This window comes from Homalodisca vitripennis, chromosome 1 (assembly GCF_021130785.1).
Source record: "Homalodisca vitripennis isolate AUS2020 chromosome 1, UT_GWSS_2.1, whole genome shotgun sequence".
NCBI classification, from domain to species: Eukaryota; Metazoa; Arthropoda; class Insecta; order Hemiptera; family Cicadellidae; genus Homalodisca; species Homalodisca vitripennis.
Window position 1 is genome coordinate 70,499,486 of NC_060207.1, and position 26,189 is coordinate 70,525,674.

The 26,189-nt window shown below is 34.5% G+C and overlaps 1 protein-coding gene across 1 annotated transcript in view; it reads left to right on the forward strand.

Moving 5' to 3' along the window:
• The window catches only part of LOC124364121 (triple functional domain protein), a 717,390-nt gene that overhangs the window by 114,933 nt on the left and 576,268 nt on the right, over window positions 1-26,189 (forward strand). Inside the window, exon 2 of the mRNA XM_046819384.1 lies at window positions 18,205-18,262. The gene's annotated coding sequence lies outside the window, so the exon portion shown is untranslated. The remainder of the gene's footprint in view (window positions 1-18,204; window positions 18,263-26,189) is intronic.

The following is a 26,189-nucleotide window of genomic DNA, read 5'->3' on the forward strand; positions in this document are numbered from 1 at the left end:
TTGTAAACCTGTATGCATAATGGTCTACTGAACTAGTTTAAGTAGGTTTGTACAGCTCCTGAATACCGATGAGTCTAGGAGCCGTCCGTGTAGTGCAGTGCCATCAGGGACTGAATATCTTTTATTCAAACTCATTTCTGATTCTATGCTTTCAGAGTTTCGGTCTCTTTTTAAACAATATTTTAGAGACTTAAAAAAACAGTAAAGGTAACATCTAATTTCCAGTTTTTATGTAATTAATAGCCTACTTGTTTTTTGAATCAAGCTATCTTCACTGTGTACAAAATAATCTCTAACATAACAAGTAAATAAATATCTACAAACGGAACATTCAAACGCATGTTACATTTACATTATAGTGACACTAACAGTTATCCGCGGCTTCGCACGCAATTTTCTGTTGAAAAACTGGACAATATATCTATGTATTCTTTTTCTATGACATAATAAACAGTCTAGAGATAATCGATAGTCACTCAAAGCTATTCCAATCTCCTGACCCAATTTAGATTTAAGTCTAAAGAACACAGGTTTGGGATCCTGAAGTCGTAAAGTGAAGCAGTTTTTATAAGATTAATATTTCCCTCCCACATTCCATGATAATTTATTGAAGTTCTTCGATGGCTTCAGTAACAATAAGAGTTAGCCTTTTTATCCCAATGACGAAAGTGTATCGTACAACTAAAAAGTTGATGCGGTCAATATGGGTCTGTTCTGGTCGTTTAAATTCACTCCCGGTCTAATCTATTTACAGTTCCACAATTGATTTATGCTGTTGCCCTAACCAAAACAATGGTCTCGTATGTTGGTTTCGGAATCTAACTTAGGTTAAATTTTGAAGATTAAGTGATTTTGATATTTTTACCGATTACTAAAATATGTATTAGGGGTATATGCTTCAAGTATTAGGGCAATGTTATCTACATTTGCTTTTGAATAACTACAGTAAAAAGGCCATACACAATGATAAGGAACTAACCGTATTAGATTACGTTATGTGCAAACATTCACAGCTTTATACAATAAGGTAGTTGTTATAACAGCGTATAAATAGCATTTCTATTGTATTATACGGATTATTGATCATTGGCGCAATCTACATTTAAAATTAAATAACTTCGTATTTGCAATCTGCATTACACCACTGATTAAGCACTTTTCAATAATTCAGTATTATTTACTAAAATTTAAATGTAAACACATGTTTCTGTCTCTTTGATGAACTTCAGCTGTTAAGTATCAGTTCAATTTATATTACGTGTCGTAGCGCAATCTGCCGGATCCAATGTAAAACACTCCAATATCATAACATTCGAATGTAAACAAACTAATTTTTTAATTTGAATTGGACTTTATTTGGTGAAATTAATGTGTTATGGGTGGTAAAAATCACTCTAAGTTCTAATTCAGACCAAAAGCTATACCTGTTCCAAATTTCTGCACAATCCGCATAGCAGTTTCAGCGTCATTCGAGGACAAACCTCCAAACATCTAAACATCCAAATATCGAAACATTCAAACTTTCGCATTTATAATATTAGTGGGACAGTCATAATATTTTTTTACTTAACGTTTAATTTTTTTTAATTGGGTTTATTATTTTTTATCTTTATATTAAAATGATTTGAGAATCTTGACTCTAATTTACTTTGAAACACGTGTTATTTAAATTTAATAAATTTTTACTAAGTGTTTTTATTTTCTTTGTACACTAACAAAAATAACCATTCAATGTTAATTTTCTTTTCATACTAATTACAACGATAACAATTCACTATTAATTTTCCTTGCATGCCAATTACAAAGATTACCATTCACTGTGGAACTTATAATTTAATTTCTAACACGATAATAAGCAATTCTTAAATAAAATAATTTGGGGTCACGCTGTGGAGAGCTATCTTCAGTCCAATAGTTGTGGTACATGTTTCTCGACTGAGGATAGCTTACTACAGCGAAGCAACAAACGTAGACACAGGCCTAAGAACAAAAATTATACAATTATACAACAAACAACTGTTAAATAGTTTTATTTTAAAGAGTGAAAAGCCGCGCCGCAGTTGAATAATACCATAATTAGCGTATTAATCTTATTCCAGTCAGTCCCGTTTTCTATTCATGTGTTTGAATTTAAAACACTTAATATAAATGTATACTCTCATAAAGCTGTTCAAACTCATATGATGTAACAAAACAGCGGTATTCTGTTTTACTCAGTAACGAGTTCACGGTCCAGAAGTTGTTTTAAGCAACGATTTGTTTCACTTTGAGTATTCAAGCGTTTTAATTTATAAAAAGTCGGGTTTACATTGACCTCTGTTAAGGCGAAATGGCCGTTTGTCCATCGCATTAAGCATGTAACAAATAACGAGTACAGAAATGCTGAAAATAATTTTCTTTGTTTCTAAACATTTCCCTTTTTATTTAACGTCATGTTATGTGAGTGCTCCGATATACTTACTATTTTCTTCACCATAAGTAGGCTACTCTTACAATTATTGAAAAATCAAGTATAATAATACGTCTGAAGGTCAAATACTAGTATTTAAAATGTGACAGTGACTGTAACATTGCTGAACTTTGTTTCATATGACACCCTCACTGTGATGCTATTTGAGGAAACCAATCCAAATGATTTAAATCGTTAATTCAATTTGTTTAGAAATACAGCAAATCTCCCTTTTTGATCGGTAGGGCTTAATCCCTAAATAGAGCCAGGGGAATCAGTTTATGAACATTGCTCCTGCAAGTAAATACATGCATATCTGTCGGTACACAGTGGCTACACAATATTAAATACGAACCTGACAAGTTACATACGAGGGGCAGGCTGCAAATAGCAAGTAGATAAACCTGACCAACATCCATCCATTTCAACAAGTTCCAGAAGATTAGTAAATGTTTCAGCGGATATTAACTACCAAAGATGATTTTTAAACTCTTGCATATTTGTGATTTACTTCCGACCTCCGAGTTTGAGTTGCAACACTGATTAAGATGGATTGAAGTAATTACGACAAAATATTATGTTCCCCAATATGTTGGTAAAGAAACTCACAAATTATTTTGATTTTGTTCCCAGTATAATTTTTGCTGGGAACGTTTTCAACTACATAGAGTTAATTCAAGAACTACAAACAATATCTTTGAGTATCATATTTAAAATTTAATTTAAAATATTATTTTACGTAATTTAAACCACACAGAAACTGTACTGGTAAGCATTTCTTTTGTTATGGTGATCGTTTTCATCTGTTTAACACTCAAGGTAAGTTCGGTTAGTCTAAAAATATACCTTTTTATGTATACATCTAAAAAATACTGTATTGAAAATAAGTATAGTAAAATAAAATATAAAACTTACTTTATCCATGGTCAAAGTAAGTTTTATATTTTATTTTACTATACTTATTTTACTATACTATGGGATTTTATAGATAGTGGGAAGAAAACTCAGGGGCAACAAAATACAAGAATAAAGTGGAAATATTGCTGAATTCATTGAAGTTCCATGCATTAATATATCAGTGATAAGAGAACAACTGTTATTAGTACATTCTAGGCCGCCTTAAAACAATTAAACAAATCATATAATCTGTTTCAATGTAACTTACTGCTATTGTTATATATGCACTTACCAAATATTTATAAAATATAGAATTTATAGGATTAAACGTTTCGTTGTATGAGTGAATTCAAGGTACATTTCTAGTAATATATCCAGTTCATTCCCCTACATCAAATCAGATTATAACAAGTGCATTGTGCTTGTGTAGGCTGATTAGCTAGAAAGTGTGGGATAAATTATACAAATTATCCAAGAATCTATTTTTGGACTTGTTTTGCCAGCGTAGCTACCAGCGTGTGTTTACCAAGTCGTTTCGCGTGCCTCTCCGCGCTCTTGTATACATTCCTGCCAGTAGTAGTCAACTTACTCACATTCCCTCAGCTGTTGTTTCTTATATCTGAATTCCATTCCTTGGTTTACTGCAATAACGTTGGCAAGTTGTCCAGATTGGTATACACTTTTGACTAGATTGGTACATTCTTCTTCTAACGTACAAAAATTCAAAAGTTACCTGTCAATATGGAGTCTCAAGTTGTGTATGATAAATAATATAATTCATATAGGTCAACATTCAGAATCCATATAACTTCATAATCAGTAGAATTCCCAGAAGTACTATTTACCACATATTACAGTTTAATTTTAATTGTAAAAAATTAACACCAGATTTTCCCGTAGATTTTTTATCATTGTTATAGTTACAACTAGTAATCATTTTGAATAACTGTTTCACTTAGAGCTTCATGTAACATTTCAATTTTTGTTTTGTCTCTTAAATTACAAAACAAAGTACACAATAACAATTAAATGGATGTAGATTTATTTCGTAACTCTCTCTGTTTTAACCTCGGAAAGAATGAGTTAAAGTATAAAAAATTTGAAAACAATATTCCAGTACAGTACCTATACGTTTTCACAAAGTCATCGTCATCCCCAAAGTCAGACAACTTTCGCGAATCTTTGAATAAGACGAAATGGCGGTTCCGTTTCCAACACTCACTTAAATATTAACATTTTCACTACATGTGCATTTAGTATGTTCAGACTAATATCATTAAATTTTGAGAAGCAACTTATATATCAGTGACGGAACCTAGCCATTTTAATGTTTATTTATGTCAAATATGTTTATTAATTACTTTAAAATAATATTTTTGGTAAATAGTTTAGTTTTTAATTGAATTTAGAACCGTTGCACTGCTGTGTTAAATTTGTTGTTGGCTTGGTCAGAGATCTGCTTTGTATCCTTGGTGGAAGTAAGTTGGTTTTAATGTAAAAGACATTTTTTGTATACTTCCACATACAAATCTATTCCTGCTGATAAGGGTAAAGTTACAGTTATCTTGGACAAGGAAGAGTATGATAGTAAAATTAATAAATTAGTTAACAGTGATGAATATGCTTCAATAAATAAGGATCCTACAGTAAAAATTGAGAAAATTATAAAACAGACACTAAAAAACCATGAAAATGAACTAGGTAAACCTCTTATTGTAAAATTAAGCCCTCAATATTCAAAGCCACCACATTTGTATGGACTACCGAAAATTCACAAAGATTTAATTCCTCTTAGGCCAATAGTAAGTTCCATTGACTCTCCTGTATCAAAGTTATCAAAATGTTTGTTACCTATTATTAGTCCATTATTTGGACAAGCTAATTCTTACATCAAGAATTCAGAAGATTTTATCAATAAAATAAAAAATATTAATATTGATTACAGTGATATTATGGTCAGCTATGACGTAAATAGTCTGTTTACAAATGTACCTGTCTCTGAAGCTTTGTGTCTGATTAGACAACGACTTTCTAATGATAACAACTTCAGTATGAGAACAACATTATCTATTAACTGTGTAATGGAACTTCTTACTGTATGTGTTAGCCACAACTATTTTCAGTTAAAAGATAGATTTTACAATCAAGTATCCGGTTTACCTATGGGTGGTGTTCTCAGCCCAATAATTAGCAACATATTTATGGACCACTTTGAAGACATTGCTTTTGAAAATTGGAGTATTAAACCCAAAATTTGGTTACGGTATGTTGATGATGTCTTTTGTGTATGGGAAAATAAAATTAACATCCAAGACGAATTTTTAAAACACATCAATTCAATTAGACCATCGATAAAATTTACTATTGAAAATGAGGTTAACAGTGAAATTCCTTTTCTTGATATTTTGATAACAAAAAACAAAAGAAAACACAATTAAAACAACATTATTTTACAAGAAGACTTTCAGTGGACAGTACCTTAATTATAATTCAAATCATCCTCAACATGTAAAAATTGGATTAGTACAAAATTTGTTCCAGAAGATTAATAATTTGGTAACTGATAACAAAGATAAAATTTTAGGAGAAAATTATACTACAGAACTTTTGATTAAAAACAACTACCCTCCATCAATTATTGAACGAGCTAAGGCTAAAAACAAAAGTTTCAAGCAAATTACCAAAACAGACAATCCTAAATATCTCACTACCGTAACTATTCCTTATGTAAAAGGAACATCAGAAAAAATTCGTAAGATAAATTATAAATTTAACATCCGCACTGTTTTTAAGTCCCAAAATAATATAAGAAGCTACTTAACAAAATTAAAACAGAAAAACAAACATCAAGAAACCAAGAATGTGGTATATAAAATTAACTGTGGTTGCAACAAGACGTATATTGGCCAAACATCAAGACCTGTGGAAATTAGGGTAAAAGAACACATTTATAATTATAAAAAAGAAAATATTGAAAAATCTAAATTAGTTGAACATGCAGTAAAGGAAAATCATCATATAAATTTTGAATCATCTAGTGTAGTGTTTAAAGAATCTTCCTGGACTAAAAGAAATAAAATTGAAAGTGCGTGTATGACAGTTTTAAAAGATAATTGTATATCCCAACCTTCCGTAAATTTCAGTGATATTTTTATACCATTAGTAAAAAAAGAAATCCATTCCAAAATTATGAATTGCAAACCATATTTTTCTACATAATTCTTTTATAATTTATTAGTTTTTGGTCTTTACAGTTAGTTTTAAATTTTATTCTATTTTATCATATGTTTATTCTATTTTACACATATGATTTTTCTGTAAACAATGTCAAACTGATGATGCCTTAACCGGCGAAAGCGCTATTTTAATAAATTTTATGTGGAAGTATACAAAAAATGTCTTTTACATTGGTCAGAGATGTCATTAATTAGAACAATATTGCCAGAGTCCAGGAGAGCGGGTTCTTAGAGGTAGTAGAATGGGGCAAGTAGCAGGTGATTTATGGACTCAGTAGGAACATCTTCCCTGCTATACTCCCTTTAGTTATCTAGTATCTGTATACATTCATTTATTAGTAAAATTGAGTTAGTATTATTTGTATTTGTCTGTTATTTAATTAAAAGTTTAGTGTTGCCATTTTAATATTAGTCGATACCACTGAAAAGTGCGTAGGCCTATTCTAGATTCGTATATTAAAACACGAATTATGTTATTTTCAGTTTAAGGTAATTCATTTTCATAATTGTTTTAACAAGACACGTTAATTATGTTCAATTCTATGCAATTCTATGTGTTACAGTATGTAAGGTTATTAATGCTATTAGTTTTATTGTTGTTTTGCATTGTATCTGACCATTTTTAGATATATCATTATAATGTTGAAGTTGTGACGAGTGTTTAAAAATTATTTACCTTTTATGAAACTCATAACCTAATATGTGTTGTACAGCTTGTTAAAGCATTACTGGTACTGAGTTTTATTTCTGTTACAAATTGTTTTAAATGAGTTGGTGTGCGATCCGAACAATTAAAAACTTAATATAATAACTATAACATTTTAAATTTTCCAACGCATTTGGGTCGTTATAATTTATTTTTAAGAGCTATGAAAGATGTCTCATTTTATAAATACGACTGACCCGTATTTAAACTCTTGAGTTTTTTTGTTTAATATCTAATCAATGATCTAAATATATTCCAGACTAATTATTTTCGTTTTTTTCATTATTTATGTGATGGCTAACACTGTGAATCAATAACAGAAATAATGTTTCGGAACTAATCGGCCTCGTTGTGGAAGGAAAGTCAAGTCCACATAACCACCTGACACTTGACCGAGTTCAGGTCGCGAATGTTCAGAGGAAGCGTGTAATGTTCCACACTTGTGCCTGGTAATTGAGTGAACAGAATCAGCTGTCCGGATGGAATCTGGTGACAGACCGCTTGACTGTCGAGTCCATCGCAAACTGCTTTCCACCAGTCGGAGCAGTACCGGGTCGTTCCACAGTCGTTTTTGCAATTAGAAAGTGAGTTGTAAACAACGTATACTGCTCAGTTACATTGGCTATAAACTGTTATGAGGTCTACTTCTGTCGACGTCAATTATCAAGAGAGCAGTTTTATAATTTCTAATCATTTGATTTTTTGTTAGAATCGGGTTTGCTATTTTCATACTTTTATCCAGTAGTGTAAACACCACGAGCAGTATAGGATAATCAAAGATATTAGTAGTTGTGTTTAATAATAACAACTTAATAAGAGACAACTGAGCGTTGATACCTAGAGCACGTCCATCGAGTGATCCTATGGTACATATACAACATATTGAAGAGCAACTAATTTTGCCATATAATCTATTAGTAACATATATTATACATGATTGCATTGATGTTTTTGTTTGTTTCAGTCGTGTTTTAAATTTTATGTATCTATGCCACATTTTACGCTTACAAGAAGTAATCTGATGAGTGTTCATTGGAGCACATATTTGCAAAGAGATTTTCGTGACTGAAGGTCAATTTTTTTCTCTTAGTAAATTGCAGAACGGATAACTGTTTGATTATAAAGGAGTGTTAAAAATATTCAAATATACTATCGTGGATATCCAGAAAATATCGTAGTAAATCCGATCGAACAAATACGGCTAGGTTCAGTGGCCTGAACACAGACCAATATGATCAGCATACAATCTACAGAGGTCAGTTCGATGTGTGTCAACAAATGAACCGAGAGTCTTTGGAATGGCTGTGGTTGCTAATTGAAATTATTGGTCGGGGAATGATGATATGCGCGGTTGTCAACTACGATTTTAATTGGACGCGTGCTTAATCGGATTTTGAATGCGCGTTTATTTAGTTTCAAGTGGCCAATGTGCGTCACATGTTAGAGGCGTAGAGTGATCAAAAACTTTGTTCTCAGTATGGACGGTAAAGGCGACCCTTTATTGTAAGTGGGATTGTTACGTAAAAACAAGATAGTGAGATGTAGTGCATGATTTAACAAGAGTTGTCAGAGTGGTGCTGCGCCTGTTATGGCAGGGAACTGACAATTCTGTACGCTCTCTACGAAAGTGCACCATTATGATTCGTCAGTCAGTCACCCGTGCACCCGAGTGCATTTCTTCACTTATCTGCTACGCCACTCGTTTCTTTATATCGTTAGATACACTTTGTTCTCTGTGTCTGCAGAATAGGTCACAGAAACGTTTATGTTACAACATTTATCTGGGTCAACTGAGAGTGCATTTACAAATTTTATTTTATTTGAAATGTTTTTACTGTTTACATTGATTTATTTATTAGTGATGTATTACAAATAAAAGTTGTATTGGTAATTTACGTAACCTCAACAGACCTCAAAAGATCATACTAATGTACACTCTGTAAATAGAAATCATCATTGATTAGCAGAGGATGCACATGTAATATATATATATATTATATATATATATATAATATATATATATATATAATATATATATATATAAATAAAATGCTGTAACACAATGTGTACGTTAAAAAGTTTCATTACACAATTTCATTTAATGAAACGAGCAACAAACCCCTATAACAATAATGGTGCAATAAACGTTAACTAAATTAATACTATGCTTTCAAACAATTTCATATTTTGTTATGATTTTTCAGTGTAGTTTTATAAAAACTAGAATGTGTATTTGGACTGTTTTAATAGTTTGATATACAATTTTAAAATTTACTAAAAGATTTAGTATTTAATATGGCAAGTAAAATATTTTTCAAGTGAGTTTTATTTCATAGATAATGAGATCCTTAAAAGAAATTAATTTAAGTTATTAGGTAGCCACTTATGTATACTTTATTTTATGCTGTTTCAGCTTATTATGTAATTGACCTGAGTTAATTTGAAAAGCAGTTTGTAAATACTGAAATTCGCTTGAAAATAAAGTCATTATTTATTTATTTATCCTGAATAGTACATGAAATAGAGTTAGGTTTCCTTTAAAACATTGTTTTCATCACTTCATTTTCATTTTTGTTTTCCAGTTTTAATAATAATTTTCCATACAATATTAATTTTTGTCAATCAAATTTAGTATTGAATTAAAATTCGTTTGAAGGAAAATGTTTTCAAATTATGTATATGATATAATTAGTTCTACACGTCTTTACAAAGTTGTAATGTACAGTGTTTAAATTAGAATTCGTTATGATCGGCAGAATATGGGAAACGTATATCATGAGATGATGTTAATTAGAAATGTATAGAAACACAACGTTATAGGTTAACGTGGCTGGTGTTATAGATAACTAAAATCTAAATTTTCCTGTTCAGATCGCGAATAAAATTTTCGGCATAACTTTACCGAACGTGACCACAAGAACCCCAAAACCACTCCCGATCGTGCTATATAACACAGCTTGTGGAAATGATGACTGTTCTAAATAACCCAAACAAGTTTAAACTTGGTACAAAAGTTGATCATATAAGTGAACTATATATATTGACTAACTGCGTTAGCTTGGAACACTTCGTTTCATTACGGTGGCAATTCAAACTTTAAAGAGTTCACAACTCCGTTATTTATGAATGCTTATAGAATTTCCGAAACTTGTAAATAGTGTGTTGTTGTAGAACGGTTCGAGAGATTGAGTCCATGTAAATCTTATCAAAGTAAATTACTAATATTTTTAGTTGTCATAAAATCTATATATTTTTTCTGACAACCGAAATGACTATTCTTTATCCTCAATTACTTCTTATTCCAATCTTGATTTATCCCGAAGCGTTAAAGAAGGGAAAAAGTGAGTTAAAGACGTAGAATAAGAGGAGAGATCCTCGACCAGCTACTGCTCCATTGCCCGAACCACCAGTGCAAGACGCGACAGTCGGGTGTCGCCAGGTGGACTGATTGTGTCCGCCTTGGCTACGCTTTCTGCAGGAAATGCGCTTTTGCAGTATGCTGACAGTAGCTATATCCCGCGAAATAAAGTGGCGCACTCAGTGAAACTACTGGAATTACTTGGCTAGGTCTTTGCACGCCCATTTTAGAAAGTCAATAATGTTATTCCTTCATTCACTTTACTTTTGTGATTGATTTTTGTTCCATAGCTCTGCCCTTCAAGTTTTTACGTTGTGGTTTTACTGACCAATTACTGAAGAAAAGATTGCAAAGGATGTGCCTAGATGTAGAAGGTATTATTGACGATAGTAATATGTGCTGAACAATCCTATTTTTATGCCACCATTAAAAAAGATGTTTAACATAACGAAAAATTATTAACGCTTGTAATGATTCCTAAACTTAAGCATGATAAAACGAAAGTAAATTTCATTTTCGTAAATACTACTTTTTGTTTGACTGTCTACAAGTAGTGTTGTTTTAAGCATCCAACTAAGACTGTATTTTTCGATTTTGATCTAACATGACCGTATTTATTTACCAGGAAGTCTTATACGTTGTATAATAAACGAAGTGCACTTCTGGATTTTACCTAAAGTGAGTACTTTCAACGCTAATATAACTGTATATACACCCTACCTTCATATCAGCTTTATCTGAATTGGGAACTGTTGTAGGTCTGTCGAAATCTATCGGTGCTGGAAATTCCATAAGCTGAACATTTATCAGAAGTCCACTTTCGGGTTTTATAGGAAGTGATGACTGGTTCAACGGATTTTACTGTGATACTTATCATTGAGACGAAACAAAAAATAATATTAGATGTTACATTTACCGAAAATCCACTTATGCTTATTGTAAGTAATATATGCTTAGTATAAAGCTACACCTATAAGGCTTGTATGCTTCAGCACCTAAGGAGCTGAGCTTATAAAGAGTGTATCCAAGAATTTATGATTTATGGGGATTTTGCCTTAAGCTATCCACACCTTCGGAATTGGTGTCACAGTTATGACATTATTATCTCAGGACTGACCGAAGTAAGTTCGCATCACTGGTAGAGGCTAAACTGTTGAACTTAGTCAATTTCTCCAAACGAACATACGTTTCCTTTACAGATACTGGGCAAGATGTTTGATTTCGATTTCTTTTTTAATTGTTAAACAATTTATTGTTGAAGGGAAAGATTCGCATTATCCTGCGAGCAAGCCCGAGAACAATGGCAGACCAAGAACAGCTGCAGCCTGAATTCAATCAAGTCCAATTAGAGATGAGACCAGCTTCTACAGGACTAACTCTAGGAATCTACAGGCAGTTTGTATTTCTCGCTGAAAGAGTCGCAGTAATTAATTGTACCGTTTTGCGAACTGACAGTTTCGTATAATTGTAGACAGTAATTACTTGTCTCGACAAACCGTAACTCCCATTCGTCCTGGAACTGTGTTTGCTATGCACCAGTTCTGTGCTTCACTACTCGAGAAACTGTTACTTTCTGATTATTTAGTTGCCTTATAATAGTAATAAAGTAATATACAAGAAATATATAAACATGTTAAACTTCACATTTAGCGATCTATTAAAACGTGTTAATTCCAAACGATCTTCAGTGCAATTTTAAAAGAATATTTTTAACTATAATTTTTAATGAGAGAAAATTTACTGTACAAAAATGTATACATTTGATAAGGTTGAAAAAACATTGTTCTATCTCATTTTGTTTTGCTTTTATCACCATGTAGGTTTCTACTAATCCACATTTCTTAATCAAATCAAATCAAATCAAATCATTTCTTTATTGCTTTTAGGCAATATATAACATTGTATAGCAGTCGTCATATATTCAAACAGCAAATACTCTACACACTCACACACAGTCAGACTTACATTTCACTCATTCACACTAATTCACACTATCTTTGGATCCAGATTTTAAATTTTGGTAATTTAAGATATTTTTAGATATCCCAGCGACTCATCATAAACTCCTCTAGCGAATAAAATGCTTCTGACACCAACAGGCATTTGAGACGAGTTTTGAATTGGTTTTGATTAGTTGCATTTTTTACACTTTCAGGGAGCTTGTTGATTAAGCTGACGCCAACCTGATGCGGTAAATGCTGAGATACCGACAGTCTATGACTATGGACTCTAAAGTTGTCCCTGGCTCTAGTTTCATACTGATGAAAGTCCCTGCCCCGGACTAAAGTGCACTTCGATTGATAGTACAGGATCACATTAAACATATAGAGACAGGGCAATGTCAGCAAACCTAGCTCCCTAAAAGAGTTCCTACACGACTCTCTGTAATTCAACTTTGCAATAATTCTAGTTGCCTTTTTTTGAAGCCTGAAAACGCGTTCCATCTTGTGTTTGGCATAGCCCCCCCCCCACAGTCTTAAGCCATACGCAAAGTGCGGATATATCAGACCAAAATATGCCGTCATTAAGACTTCAGGGAAACAGTATTTCGCTAGGCTTCGCAAGGCAAATATGCCAGAAGTAATTCTAGCACATATATTGTTAACGTGGTCGTCCCAGGTCAGACCTTGATCAATGTACATCCCCAGGAATTTCGTGGATCCAGTTTCCTCTAAAACGACATCGTCCACAAATACAGCAGGTTGCCTTGCAAATTCCCTTGGTCTTAGGCAGAAATTGATGACATTTGATTTTGATTGGTTCGTTTTCAAATTCCTGTCAGTAAAATACTGAATGCATGAAGTCAGTTCCACAAATGATGTGATTTCCAAATATTGTGTAGTTTTTCCTTTGAAGCAAAGAGTCGTTCGTCGGCATACTGAATCAGATCACCATGCTGGATCACTGAGTTAAGTCTACAGACGTAAACTAAAAAAAGAATAGGCCCAAGAGTAGAACTCTGAGGGACACCGTGGGCTATTTTAATTTTACTTGAGATGACATTCGAAATCTGCACGCATTGATCTCGATTCTTAAGATAAGAAGCAGACCCCGAACGCCACATTTTTGTAACTGGTGCAACAGTGTTTCATGATGCACACCACAGTCAAATGCTTTGGATAGGTCAAGAAATATGGTGAGCACTTGTTCTCGCCTTTCCAAGCAATCAACAACATTGTTCAAAAGACTGTTTACAGCGTCAATTGTTGATTTTTTTCCCTGTATCCAAATTGTTCAGGATTTAGAATTTCATTGCTTTCTAGAAAGCTTTCAAGTCTTTCACAGAAAACCTTTTCAAAAATTTTGCTGAGAACTGGAAGAATTGAAATTGGACGATAATTGCTGGTTTTGCAAGGATCGTCTTTTTTTTTAATCGGTATAACTTTAGCTGTTTTCAGTAGACATGGAAAAGTTGCAGATTGAAATGAAAAATTTATCAATTTTGTGAGTGGCCTCACAATGTACCTAAAGCAACGTTTGAGTAACCAAACTGACATCCCGTTAGCGTCACACGATTTCTTTGAATTCAACCCCTGTACGACACGGGCTAACTCCTCCACACACACACAAACAGGGGCCAGAGCCATAGATGCAACCGGTTCCCTAACACCAATTTCATGATATCGAGGTTCTGAAATTGACGAATCAGTTGAGGCCACAGAAGAAAAATAATTATTAAATTCGTTGGCAACCTGCAACTGATCATCAATTACGCGTTCATTAATTTTGATTGATATAGACTCAAGGTTTCGGTTCAAGTTTGATTTTTGTGCCGATTCATTGATTATTTTCCATGCAGTTTTAGAAAAGTTTTCACAATTTCTCAGGGCTCTATTGACGTCATGAGCTTTAGCAGCTTGAATGACTTTTCTATAGATCCTTCGATATGATCTGTAAAATGATTTAAATTTTCGTTTTGTGTTTGGACAAATATTGAGAGAAAAAATTTAAGTTTATCTCTGGAAATGAGAATCCCTTTAGTTAACCAGGAATTATTTTAGGGTTTGAATTTGTTTTGGGTTTTTTTAAAAGGACACGAAACGTCTAAATAATAAATGAAACTGTCATTGAAAGCTTGATGCATGTCATTGACATTCTCAAAGCTGTTCAAAAAGTTCCAGGTGCCAATATACGACACCCCGGTATGGTGTATTACCTGTCTTTAGTCATCATGTTCGCACTACTGTACAGATACATGTAAGTTAATAGCTAATAATATTTTTTTAGTTATAGCGTAGAAATTTGTCAATTAGCTGTTTTCAATACCGCAAATACCACCAAATGGTAAATCATGGTAGCAAGGTTTGCTACAACTCAGGTTAAAATCCTGACTGTGTTCTACTCGTATATATCAGTGTCGTCGACCTTGTACTGTACCGATTCTCGTCCATCTTCTGTCTGACTAGATCTTAGCATAGATATGAGGACTATTTCTGTACATGGTTTGAAGCCGTAGCCTGAAACCATTCATATAGTAATTCAGTCAAGACTTAAATGCGCCCAATTTGGGATTCGAAGCCGCTATTCCGAGGTGTTAACTAAACACTTTCAACAATTTCAACAATTAATCACCCTGAGATAATAACATAAAATATTACGTTTATTAAATTATTCTCAAAATTGTTTGCCATACGTTGATTGGCTGTCTTATCAGAGACAAATTAATATTTATTTGTGTAGTCAATGACATAAACATTATTGGAAATCCTAAATTACCGTTGCTCCCAACTTTTGAGTTTTAAATTGAGTTATCATTCGTTGACAGCCGTTTGTTTACTGAGATAAAATGAATATTAATGTGATTCTGAGCGCAATATTTTTCAAATAATTATCAATTTCAGTTATTTAGGTATTCAAATTAGAACACTCTCTTGTTTGGATGATTATTAATTCCTGCGGAAATAGCTGCTTTTACATTGAATTACTGCACTGACTATTCTACATCAGTACAAATACGTATAAGTTATGTTTAAATTGTATTAACAGGTTACAGAATATTTATGCAACAGTATCTTTGGTGCATCTTGTCGTTGGAACATGTATTATTTATTTTAAACTTTGCTGTAAATGTGTTTTTGATCATTTGGAGAAGATTTAACTGTTGAAATATAAGCAATTGATCTATTCATTAAAGTAGAATAATCGTATAAAGACTGAAGATAAGTTCTGCATAATGTCGAAGGAGCTATGAATATTTACATATTTGCTGTTAAGTATGAAAATTATAAATTTTGTCCGTATTAGTCTTAATATAACCTAATTGTTTATTTTAATTTGTTGTCTCTTTGTAATATTCAAGTAGTGAGTGGAGTAGAGGATGCCGTCTATATTTGAAATAAAATTAATAATACACTTAAACGATAACCTTTTCGTCTTTTATTCCTTTAGATCCTGCAACAAATAGTTTAACACGCTGGCTCCCAAGCGGCACATTGTCTAGTCTTGGGTGACACAGAAATGTCAGCATGTGTAAGCTCTGGGAATGAACGTGTTTAGAAGCGTTAAGTTTCGTAAGAAGATTTTAAATAATTTGAAGAACTTTTCAGACAGTAGAATATCTAATGTTAAGCTATTTGTTATTGAAACTGTACGAATATCGAACGTATTTTGTAATTTAAAGTATCAATAAAGTAATCAATATCAATAACAAGTATTTTTACACCCCAGGTTATGTTAATTTACTAGGATCGGCATATTTGATCATTCGATATTTGAAACAGGTTAACATTTCTTTTGACCCTCTCTTTATAATACTTGATTAGTAGTAAATAATATTGTCAACATCTTTATATTCAACTCTTCTATACTGCATACATTGGCATGAAAACCACGTACGTACAGAAGGAAAGTCATTGATGAAGTTCAAAGGTTAATTTAGGGAACTCGTTTGGTTTGTAACTGACCACAATACTTATGCTTGACATAAATTCCTGATTGTAAGGATGAGGATGATGATTGTAAGTGAGATATCTGGACCATCGCCACCCAGAGGTGTTGACACTGCGGAGTGACGGCGGCGGCGGGCCCATTGTTACGGAACGGCCGTACCTGATGCAAGGTATGCTGATGACATCACGATGTCAGGTGTCGCAGCAGCAGCGAGGTGGTGAGTGCGGCATTCGTTCCGACACTTCACGCTCTCGCGGGTCCATCACCTCCTGTCACAACGGCTCCTGCCTCCTTTGTCTGGCCGGAGGAGCGAGATTGGAGCGTCGCGACGTTTATTCTGCGCAGTGGGCGTTGTAGAACCGACGGCTTTCCTCAGCAGGACTATGACACTTTGCGTGCCGTAGGATAATGCTTTGAAATCGAGTGAAGTAAAACATCGAAGCAACATTCATGGCAGCAGTTAATGAAGCAGAGTTTCTTTTCGTTTTCTTATGATAACGATATTAAAACGTATAAGCTTATTAATAAACTCTCTGAATGCATTAGACAAACTCAAATTACTTTTGAGCTCGATTAATGCGCCATCTGGTAGCGAATGAGTTTACTCGGTTGAAGAGTTCATGGAGCATCTCTTGGATAGTTAATTAGTGTACTTTTAAACCCTAACGTTTCAAAACAATATGCTGCTGTCAAAATAAAATAAACTATTATTATTATTATTATATTTTGATGGTTACAAATTATCAAATGTTACTCCTGAAAAACAAAAGAGAGTTACATTCCAACACACAGTAAAAAGTTGTTTTGTTTTTGTGTCCGGTCGTCCATTTCCTCTTACCTAATGTTTTAAGATTAGAAGGACGTTTTGATTTTGGTTTTGAAGCCGTAAAGAAAAGCTAAATACAGCTTCATGAAAACACTTTCTTGTTCTTATAAAATTAACGCAACTTTTAAACCATATTCTTAATTAGTGATGCTTTATGACACGACAAAACTTTTGAATCCCAAATGACTTGTATATCCGAAAAACGTGAGATTTGTTTAGATCAGGTTTTGTTGTTAGGCTAAGTTATCATAAATGTTACGTTTTTTGGTGTGAATACAGGCTTATATATAAAATAAACACATTCACAAAACAACTGTTTCATTTTTAATTAAAATTGATTCAGTAACACTGTAAGAGCGAAAGCTGTATTAAAACGTCATATCTGTCTCTGAGATATACATTTAGAGTACTAGTATCAGTGCCTTAAATCAATGTACTCCTATTCACTAGTGGTTTATATTCGCTAACATGTTCACCTGAGTGAACAGTCTTTGAGTAATTACCATAGCACATGTAGCAGATGACCGTTCCCGCGGCATAGTGTACAGTGTGCACAGATGTACAATAACCATTAGTGTACACAGGCCTTTATATAGTGGAATCGTCTCCAATCTGTGTTGCTCTGTTTCAGGTGTGCGGCATAGTGTGCGTGTGTGTGCACAGATGTACAATAACCATTAGTGTACAGAGGCCTTTATATAGTGGAATCGTCTCCAATCTGTGTTGCTCTGTTTCAGGTGTGCGGCATAGTGTGCGTGTGTGTGCACAGATGTACAATAACCATTAGTGTACACAGGCCTTTATATAGTGGAATCGTCTCCAATCTGTGTTGCTCTGTTTCAGGTGTGCGGCATAGTGTGCGTGTGTGTCCAATAGAACAAGCGACAATAATGGATTAAATGTAAGTATATGTGTGGTGCACGGGCTTACACTGCCCTTATTACTTGTAGAAGTGTAATCGTGTACAATACACTATAATATTGCATAGTATTGCAAGCGCTGATTGCAAAACGAAAAAGGCCTAAAGTATTACGCATACAATTGTATGTTTCGATACTGACGCAATAATTAGAGTCTTCTTATAACTCTAGAGATGCAATTCTTTTAAAGCTTTGACACTGTCATAGAACTTCAAAATACAATCGCTACGTTTAAGTAAGTAATAATAAAAATTACAAATGTTATAGCATATTTAACAACTACTCGTTTCCTGTTTTAGTAACTTTTTTATAAATTTGTACGCATTCTAATTTGATTGAGGTGGAAAATGTTTTGATAGAAGTACTTGCGATTAGGACAGTTAATTGTGTGGTGAAAAATAGACTACATAATTGCGTCTTATTCCTGTCCGATTTAAAACGAGATTACACTTGTGACAAATTTGATAACGTTTTATTATAATAGTGTCCTATTTATTCTGAAGTATATTAATAAAATAAACCAAAAATATACATCCTGCATCTTAAAAGCATTTTATTGGTTATTGCGAAAGCTTTAGACAAATATGTATATACCTTGGTTGCGTATTGAATTTAGTAACATATTACATAACACTATTATGTACCTTTCACATTAAATGTTCAATTCGATTATAATTTATTCTAATCAATAGTCCTGTATCTTATGAAGTAAATTATTGATTACATTGAAAATAAGGTAATGTATTAACACAGTGCTTCATAAAACATTTGTCTAGTTGACTAGCGGAAAAAGTACTATTATTACCAGTAATTATTAAAGTTGCTCTAAAGGATTTTTAAACATCACTTTTAATGCAATGTAATACATATTTGATATTGTGCGGTGGCCAGACACCAAACAAATTTCAGCAAGGTACTGGGAAGTTATTGTCTAAATAATTTAGCTTGCCATAACCCGTGTTGAACGCTAATTGGCAAGAAGTTCTCATCGAGTATCCAAAGCAATTTGGCTAATACAAGTTGACTAAGCTGGGCTGGACCAACTAATTAATTAGCACTAACAAGCCACTTGCCAAGCTGAGCTGGCTCTGTCCCTGGCCTTTGTGTGTAAGCGGGGCGGTGCTCGTGCGGTGGTACTCAGGAACTATGGTAGTCGATAGTTCTCTAATGAAACCGCAGGACAGATTGTTGTTTCAGTCTTATGTGATTGCGGCGCGGCGGTCGTGCGGTGGTACACAGGAACTATGGTAGTCGATAGTTCTCTAATGAAACCGCAGGACAGATTGTTGTTTCAGTCTTATGTGATTGCGGCGCGGCGGTCGTGCGGTGGTACACAGGAACTATGGTAGTCGATAGTTCTCTAATGAAACCGCAGGACAGATTGTTGTTCCAGTCTTGTGTGTTTGCGGCGCGGCGGTCGTGCGGTGGTACACAGGAACTTATGGTAGTCGATAGTTTTCTAATGAAACCGCAGGATAGATTGTTGTTCCAGTCTTGTGTGATTGCGGCGCGGCGGTCGTGCGGTGGTACACAGGAACTATGGTAGTCAATAGTTCTCTAATGAAACCGCAGGACAGATTGTTGTTCTAGTCTTGTGTGATTGCGGCGCGGCGGTCGTGCGGTGGTACACAGGAACTATGGTAGTCAATAGTTCTCTAATGAAACCGCAGGACAGATTGTTGTTCTAGTCTTGTGTGATTGCGGCGCGGCGGTCGTGCGGTGGTACACAGGAACTTATGGTAGTCGATAGTTCTCTAATGAAACCGCAGGACAGGTTGTTGGTCCATTCTTATGCGATTGCGGCGCGGCGGTCGTGCGGTGGTACTCAGGAACTTATGGTAGTCGATAGTTCTCTAATGAAACCGCAGGACAGATTGTTGGTCCATTCTTATGCGATTGCGGCGCGGCGGTCGTGCGGTGGTACTCAGGAACTTATGGTAGTCGATAGTTCTCTAATGAAACCGCAGGACAGATTGTTGTACCAGTGTTGTTTTATAGCGGCGCGGCGCTTGTACGGTGGTGCACAGGCCATTTATGTTTAATTCATTCATTCTTTATTTTTCAAAAATTTGTTGTATAGCCGGCTGTAGTTTAGTGCCCCATAAGAGCAATATAATAATTATTTTAATTTTTATATCATTTTCTTTGTTCATATACTCATGGCATAACCTAATATTGTCCATATTGTCTTTTCGAAGTAATATAATGAGTATACTACTTTGTCGAGTACTAATAAAGTATAACTGAAAATATATGAGAGCAACAATATAATATTTAAGGTAGTATTTTATGATAGTCCTCGGTAAATCAAAGGTAAATGTAAATGATTTTGTCCGTTGTCTTAAATGGGACCTAAAACCAGTTGAGTCGAGGGGATATACTTAATTGGTTTGGGAAAAACTCGTCTTTGACACAACATTGAACAGATTGCACATATTCAAATTGCTCATATCGAAAGATTGAAGTATTCTTATAATTAAGCATTCAGATTATTTCTGTGAAATAACACTCATACCTGACACTACCATAATAGTTTAAGTAAGAGCTGTTTCCCTTTTTTTACAATCAGGATATTAAAATTGTCATATATGCTATGTATAATAGTTCATATAGTAAATAGTTAAATAAGGGGTCCATTTCAGAACAAATGTTTTTTGGAAAAAGATACCTCAACCCTAAACATCAATTCTACGGATTCTATTAGCGCTTGAATTGTGTAAATTATAATAAATGAGAGGTTGATAAATTCACGGATCCCAGTTTGATTGAGTAATTTAAATAGCTTTGATGCAACGTAAATAATCGACGACCAGATACATATTCATGGATTGGTAGCTTTACAAACGAAATCTCATCATTTAACCAGCCGTACCCTGGTATTATACTGTTGGAATGATTGGTGTTGTCGGGAACTGAACAGGTTTGTCAGAATTACAATGAACAGCTGAGCCTCCTTCATCAATCTGAGTTGTAGCTGCGAGCTGTGAACGATCAACCAGTGTACACTCGTGTACCCTTCGTAAACCGCATGGCTGCATCCCTTCTATGACTGAATCACACAGATGTGGCTATCTGTGTTGTAGGTTTAAGCTCAAACCGAGCTGTGAACGATCAAACTAGTGTACACTCGTGTACCCTTTGTAAACCGCATGCCTGCATCCCTTCTATGACTGAATCACACAGATGTGGCTATCTGTGTTGTAGATTTAAGCTCAAACCGAGCTGTGAACGATCAAACTAGTGTACACTCGTGTACCCTTTGTAAACCGGATGCCTGCATCCCTTCTATGACTGAATCACACAGATGTGGCTATCTGTGTTGTAGATTTAAGCTCAAACCGAGCTGTGAACGATCAAACTAGTGTACACTCGTGTACCCTTTGTAAACCGGATGCCTGCATCCCTTCTATGACTGAATCACACAGCTGTGGCTATCTGTGTTGTAGATTTAAGCTCAAACCGAGCTGTGAACGATCAAACTAGTGTACACTCGTGTACCCTTTGTAAACCGGATGCCTGCATCCCTTCTATGACTGAATCACACAGCTGTGGCTATCTGTGTTGCAGATTTAAGCTCAAACCGAGCTGTGTACGTTCAACTAGTGTACACACGGCTATGGCTATCTGTGCTATAGCTAAAATTTCAACGCGAGCTGGGAACGATCACGTGGTGTACACACTAATATCCTTCCTAAACCTCTTGGCTGCATCCCGACTATGACTGAATCACTAGAAAGGCCAGTTTGCTTAGCTGTATATGGCTAGGAACACAAAACTCTATGAGTTTATTGCAAGTCTATACTGCAAAAACTGTATGTCTGTCCGCACTAATAATGATGCTTCATTTTAATATGAGGAACTCTTGAATTCGATGATGGTGCATGTCACTATTTGGCTGAGCGAATATTTTTACATTGGTAACCATGATGCAACGAGAAAATAGTAGAATAAGTTAGGTTCTAAACAAACCAAGTACAATAATATGGGGTTTCACAATTTCGACAATTTTTATTAATAGACGTAAAAGATATATATTATATCATATAAGTGATATATAATAAAGTGGAAAGTCAATGTTAAAAGACGATGACAAGATTTGATTTCAGCACACTCTAGCGTTGTAGTATCCTCCCTAGGAAAGATTATAATTTTTTTTTGTAAATCATGTCTAACCATTGAATTCGATTCAGCGTTATTGGAGCCTATCGCTCAGGAAGCTGACTCAATGTCTCCTTTATCTGCTGGGGGACGTAAAAAGGTAAATCTGTCCGCAGGACATTTAAAGAATAAATTAGCAAGTGGTCCCAGTGAAGCCTGTGACGCGACAAGTGGTCTGGCGTATTCATGTCTTGTGTTTATAGGCCGTGCTTGCCTCAAATGTTAGTTTACTGCTATCAATTATAGCCGCATTACCAAGTCACGACTATAAACGGCCTTAGCGATATCTCATTTTGTTAGTTGGACATAACGTTTGTTGTAGACATATAAGCGTCCTAAACGAGTTTTATCGATTGTTATTTTACTGGTTGTTCTTACAATTGAACAGTACCAAAGAGTCGTCCGCGTTTACCAGTTGTTAATTGAGATCTGTAATATAAGTTTTTAATTCGAATACCTTATGGTAAATTGAAATTATAATATATTATTGCAATCATTAAGTAGCATAATTTGGTATCAAAAGTGCTATAAACTTCGTAGTTAAATTGAATTCTAATAAACAATTATTAACTAACCGTAACGTAAATAGATATTTAAACCGGAAACATTTATAAATGATTATTAACACTCTCAGCCCCACGTACAGATTAATGATTATGGTATTTACACCTATTCTAGTCCAACAAAGGCGCATGTCGCTGAAAGTATTAATTACAAACTTCGGTTGTGTGTCTGTTTAAAAAATAATCTTCAAATTACTCCTTGATGTAAGCAAAACAAGTAATATTTTCATAATGGCATTCCAAATAAGTTTAGAATAAAATTTATTGAACTTCAATATCTTAGAGATAATTAAAAAAGACATATGCTGTGACAAGTCTGGCGCTACAAGTATTTGGCCCTACAGAAGATCTGCTGAAATAACTATTTATAATTATATCTATGTGTCACATGAATGATGGCATAGAGAATAAAATATTAGTTGGTTCTAGGTAAATAGAGTATACTAGGTGAATACGTATAAGATCAACAAAATTGCTCGACTTTTAAATATGTAAGTAACAAATCCTTCTCCTCTCCTAAAAATGTATGGTTGAAAATGGCTAAAATGAAACAGATCCAGCTAACATGAAAGGTTTAACTTTTAGTTTGTATGTTTATATATTCAAGAGAAGTTGGTTCAAATATTCAAAATATTTGATACTTTTTGTTTTCTTTTTAGTTCATTTTTTAGAATTGGAAACCAAAGCGGCCTAATCTCGACTGATGGTTGACTGATTGGCTGGTCTGCCAATTTAATGTATGTTGCCTCAATTAATTTCCTTTTGAAGAAATGTGGTTCCCGATGTATTATGTCGGCTTCATCCCAATTCATATGATGGTCTTTGGACCAACAATGATGTGCAATTTTTGACTTTTCTGTGAGACCTTTTCTTGTGTTTTCTTTGTGCTCTTTTATCCTTAAGTTTAGTGGTCTTTTTGTCTCGCCTATGTATTCCCTATTGCAACTACATTTTATACTCTAAACACAGTTTTTGGAATCCTGTGTTCCATTTTTTGGTTTTGTTTTTACAAGACTTTGTCTTAGAGTATTGTGTGTTTTTAAACGTGGTTCTAATGTTGTACTTTCTACCTACTCTTCTAATTTTCTCTGATAATCCCGGCACATAAGGGATTGACATAAACGCAAATTTTATTACAATTCTGTTTTTCTGACTCAGGAATGATTCTTCTGGCTCGTTTGCACTTATTTATTACTAATTGAGGGTATCCATTGCTTCTGGATCCGATTCAACTTTCTTTAATTCCTCTTTTAATCCATCTTTATCTGAGCACAAGCTCTGTGCTCTATCAAGCAACGAGTAGGCTACTCCTTCTTTGACAGATTTTTAATGGTTGGATTGATAATTTAAATATTTTCCTGTGTGTGTTTTCTTTCGAAAAACAGTTGTCTTAAGGACATCCATATCTCTTAATACACACACATCCAAAAAGGGAAGCTTGTTTTGGACTTCCACTTCCATTTTGAGCCGGATGGAAGGAGAAATACTATTAATGTTCTTTATCGGCTGGTAAGATTTTGACCGTGTCGTCTTTCCCAAGGATCGATATGGCCTTTTTCTCCTCTATTGTCAAATTGGGTTTTGTGGGAGGAATTTTTCTGAGTAAAAGACTGGCCTCACGACGAAACCGGTCACCCTGTTCCTCAGATAACTGTGAAACAGCCGACTCGATTCCAGTTACGAAATCCAGTGCCTTTACCGATTTTTCTGCCACAGAAAAGTTTAAACCCTTGGATAAAACTGATATTTCCGCTTCATTGAGGATTTTTGAAGAGACGTTGAGAGACTTGTATTTTGTAGTTCAGTTGTAATGATTAGTGTTGTGTATAGTTTTTTATTAAGTGCATGTTTTTAGAGTTAGTGAAGTTGACAAACAACATGGTGGTTGTGATTCCTGACTTAGGCGTGCCACAACGCTTTGGTATGATTTTTTTATTTATTTTAACCTAGTTTGTAATTATGTATTAGGTTAGTTATTATCTGAAGAAGAGATCATATTGCAGATCTCGAAACAGTGTTACTGATTTATTGTTTCACTGAACGATGGCAAATGTCCGGCAAAATCCTGTTTCCTTCACAATCCTTCCATCGTCAAAAATAACCTTTAAACAAAGAAGTTTGTATTGCTTGGTGTTAATAAAGTAAACTTGTAGCTTATAATAATTGGGATCGCTAGAATATCTTGAGTGTGACAACTAGAACAAAATAATGATTACAAAACCAAATATTGTTTCAGTTTTGATGTTTTATGTTATAAGCTGATAAGAGTAAAAAAATAATCACATTAAATTCAGGATGAATGGAAATATATGAAGATATCTGATCGTAAAGCTGCGGAAAGGTCAAGGTATTTTCGACCGTCAGTAGGTGGTAGCGCGGTGTCGTGGCTAATCGTTGATTTGGCCCAATGAACCGGACACTGTCATGGAACGGCGGGTGCGATTTCGCGCAAAGCAAACAAAGGAGCGGTCAAGTGTAAATGTCCTTGATGAATGTTCCACATAGTATTGTGTGATCTATTGCTTAATTTCCTGTGATCAACCGATCATCGATATTTTTGTTGTTTGAATAAGTTATAGAAAGTCATTTCACCGTTCTGGAAACACAGGAGTCCATCGATATTGACAAAGATTGATTTGGCTACGAATTCTTATATTAGCAACCCCTTGCTCATAAACTCGATCGATGTCAAATCCTGTCTCTTTCCGAATTCTTCTACCGTAAAAAATAAACATCAATCAAAAAAATATGATCCTATTATTTCAAGGTGGATTTCTGAGTACGATTTAAGGAATTTCACTAACTTCCTCAATGTTTGTGAAAGGATGGGATTTGACAAAGACAGAAATCTCTTTGGTGCGAACTGTACTAAAACGATGACTCTTCAATTAGGATCATCACATACGCCTTACAATATACAGTCGGGTTGGTTTCCTCGACGTCCGTAGATGGTAATTGGCTGATTGGTTAGCGCTCACTAAGTGTTCCTGGTGACGGGCAGGAGTTGAAGCGTAAACCCGCAAGGTCGTTGTGTAGTAGAGAGTTGGCTACCTCATATCCTGAGGAGGCAGTCACCAGTTTTTGTAACCGCGGATTACAGTACGGCCGCGCGGGGAAAGCCTCTCCGCAATGTCTGCACAACGATCGGATTGACAATTACCGAACACTTTCGCTCTTATCCGCAAAT